General features: G+C 33.8%; 1 protein-coding gene across 1 annotated transcript in view; it reads right to left on the bottom strand.

The window, feature by feature from the left end:
* The window catches only part of PHTF2 (putative homeodomain transcription factor 2), a gene marked incomplete in the record, with an annotated part of 66974 nt that overhangs the window by 62185 nt on the left and 1037 nt on the right, over positions 1-3752 (bottom strand).

The raw sequence follows: 3752 nt of genomic DNA, 5'->3' as shown, positions 1-3752 counted from the left end.
ACTAAGAGATGAAGTAAACTGAAAATGGTAATCTCATTCTAAAGAATGACAATTCCTGGGATGTAAAACTGATCTCTTGGCTCTAGTAGTTTCAGTCACCCAGCCTAAACAATCATTCAGATAATTGTGTGACAAGTTGTGTGACAACCATCTGACACCGGAGCAGCTTACTCCTTCTGGGTCAGTGATTTAGAAGGTATTACTGCCCTATGATCAGAACACCAGCCAGGCAAACCTTACTTTTTTTATAACTAAGCGAGAAATGGAAGCTTTTATAAAGTCTCAGTGAAAGGTCCACTTTTATGGAAACATTGCATTGTGACCCAAATGTAACAGATCTCTCACTCCATGTAAAACTCTCTGTGCATATTTTCATGATTAGGGACAAGCAACAACTGGGGAATATCTAAATATGGGTTCCTGTCACTTGGCAAGATTAACATCTTTGCTGTGCAGTCATAGGGCATAAGGTATTTATATTCAAATGTTCTGATTATTCTCAAAGGACAAATCAATGGATAATGCCCACTATTTATTTTTGCATGGTTTGGAAATAAAACCAATAAAATAAAAACAAAACCAATTAAAAAAAGAAACAACCGGCAGAGTGTTAAGCATGAATGCAATATATTAATTTTAATTTGCACTACATTCATCATCATTCCCAGAGAATGTCAGATAAAGTTCATATTCTCAGAACACGCAGATTCATGCTATGTACGCACGTCAGATGATTCTAGTCCAATATAACCGGTTGTGCTCATCTTGGGCAAGAATATGACATGTGTACAGTGGTTGCCTGAAGTCGTTTATGAGGGATCCAAGTAAAGGAGAAACGCTCGCTATTCTCCCAGTATCCATAGAACAGAATGTTCTTTCATCTTTTTTTGCTGAAAACAATCACAAAAGATCATTTCCGGCGACAAACACTGCACAAGGCCTTCCTGCCCTAAAGTTATAGCCATGGTACTTGTTTATTCTTCTACATTTCCTCCCTCAGACATTCTCTCTCACAGTCTCACCTTCCAATATAAAGCATTAACTGGCTCTAGCGTGCACGTTGATTGTCAAATAAACCTGAGTGGTGCCACTGCCAAATATTTTTGCCATTTTGCTTGAAGAATAACGTTTGAGGTCCATGGTAATAATCTTGGTGGACAACATTTCTCACCGTGGTCACAGCAGTAACTATTATTTGTTATGTGGAAGTGGAAATCTGGTGACATAAAAAGGAATCTTTGTGGTCTACTTAGAAAGAGGACTTTGAGTGCTGCTTTTATTAAAAGAGCAGCTGAACAAGTGTTCATTTACTGTAAGCCTGGGGAAATCTGACACTCACATCCATAATGCTAGATAAAAATTTATTGCTACTTTGCCTTTTTTATAATATAATCAATGTGACCCTCACCAGCATGAAGACCGACAGATTTACATGTAAATTAATTAGCTGATATATAGAAACTGGAATAAAAGAAGATATTTCAGCTTTCATTCAATACAAAAATTAATCACATCTGGCTGCAAGGATTCCACTTCTCTAGCAAATGTCATTGCATTAACTTTTATACCTAATAATGCCAATAACACTAGGTTTGACTGGCTGCTTTTAAAGTGTATGGAAAGTCAAAACTTGTAATGTTTTAGATACAAACATTTTAGATAAAAACATTTTGGTTTTAGATAAAAGTAGCATTAAAAAACTTCAGTAATTTTTTTACATCTGTGTCTTGTTAGGGAGATTTCTGTTCACTTCCTGAAGACACAACAATAAAGAAGAGGAAATCTCTACAATGAGAAGGGAATTTCATTCTTAAACATTTGTCAGCAGAACACGCTACAATGCCCCTATTTTTTTTATGGAAACAAATGTAAAATGTTGAATTTTCCATCCACAGCTTAATGTCAGTTATCACCAGATCAATAGAGAGTGAATCTCCCCAGCTTAGACAAAGCAATAAACATTCACTGTATTTTAACCCTTCCTTATTATACAGATTTAAAAAAATGATTCTCCAAAGTATGTTTTGGAGTCAGTGAAGGGTTCACTTTATATAACTGCAGATGGTCTTTTTAGAGGGTGAGGCTAAATCAACAAATCTAACTAAAAGTCAAGTAAAGAAAAAAAACAGCTGATTTTTAGAAGTAGCATGCACCCTTTCAATACAGCTGTCACACAATCCAGCACAACAATGCCCCAATCACATATGTCTGACCTTTGTCCTTGTCAAGAAATAAAGACAGAAACAGACATCATGCACAGGTTTAAAGCTTATGAAAAAAAACACAAAAAGTAACAGGAGTGTACTACAGTATTGTAGAAAAATAATTAAAATACCATCTTCAGATTTCATTTAGAACATTTTGTTGTGGTTTGATATTTTGAGACTTAAATGACACTGATATTCAATAAAAGCACTAATATGTATACACACACAAGAGAAATCACAGGGGAAATCCAAGCAACAAACAACAATTTATCAAGAGGAAACATCTAAAGACAACTTAGCAAATAGTAATTTTCATTGTATGAAGGAGGAACAAAACAATCTTTTTTTACATTTCACTTTCACTAAGTGTTTGAACACAGATCATCACATGTACACAGATTAGCCATTGTTTGAATGGGGCTACTTCACATTTGTGTAATGTTTCCATGTTTGTTGTCCATTTCCTAATGAAATGACTCCAATGACAATGGCTGCCAATAAACCACATGATGAAATCATGAAACATGGATGAAAAGATGCCAGACTGGCCCCAGTTATTATAACAGAGGTATTATGCACATTCACTTTATTTGATATAGATTGGTATTTAGTTGGCAACAAAATGAATGTACAGGGCTAAGTAAAGCATTCACACTTTATGAAGTTTTATCATAACAAAGTTCTAAAACCAACAACAAGTTAGAATATTCCAAAAGCAAAACAAAAATAAATGTTGCTGAAAACATCATAAAACAATGATCCCAACAAACAACATGTCAGTGAGGGCACACTAACACACTCAGTACGTATTTTATTATACACCCACTTGGCTGCCCACATAAGGGTCTTCTGCCACACACTCAGTGTTCTGAGACCACTATGCACAATGTTGTTAGAAGGAACAAATAACCCCATATAACCAACAGCGGTTTTGGAATTCAGTTATAGAAACTGATCACGTTTTAACTGCCTAACCGTTTTTTTTTTTAATTATTACCTTCTGATCCACTTTTTCCTACTACCTGTAATAGGATGGCAATGCTGCTTCATTTACAGTAAAATCCTGAAAGTCCTGCAGCAGGGTTGTCACCCAGTAAAAGGGGAGCCTTAGATTCAAACATAGTTTTCAAAAAGCAGAACTCCAGCTATTACTTTTTAAAAATGATGATCTGTAAACACAGGTATATATAATATATATGTGAATCTGTATACACAGGTATATATATATATATATATATATATATGATCTGTATACACAGGTATATATATATATATATATATATATATATATATACACACATATATGAACACACAGGTATATATGTATATATATATATATATGATGATGATGATCTGTATACACGAGTATATATATGTATATATGATGATCTGTATACACAGGTATATATATATATATATCATATATATATGTATATATATATATATACACACCTGTATACACAGGTATATATATATATATATATATATATGATGATCTGTATACACGGGTATATATATGTATATATATGATGATCTGTATACACG

The sequence above is a fragment of the Pyxicephalus adspersus genome, chromosome 2 (genome assembly GCF_032062135.1).
Source record: "Pyxicephalus adspersus chromosome 2, UCB_Pads_2.0, whole genome shotgun sequence".
Lineage (NCBI taxonomy): Eukaryota > Metazoa > Chordata > Amphibia > Anura > Pyxicephalidae > Pyxicephalus > Pyxicephalus adspersus.
Note: the sequence above shows the minus strand (reverse complement) of the source record. Positions and strands in the feature narration are given on the sequence as shown.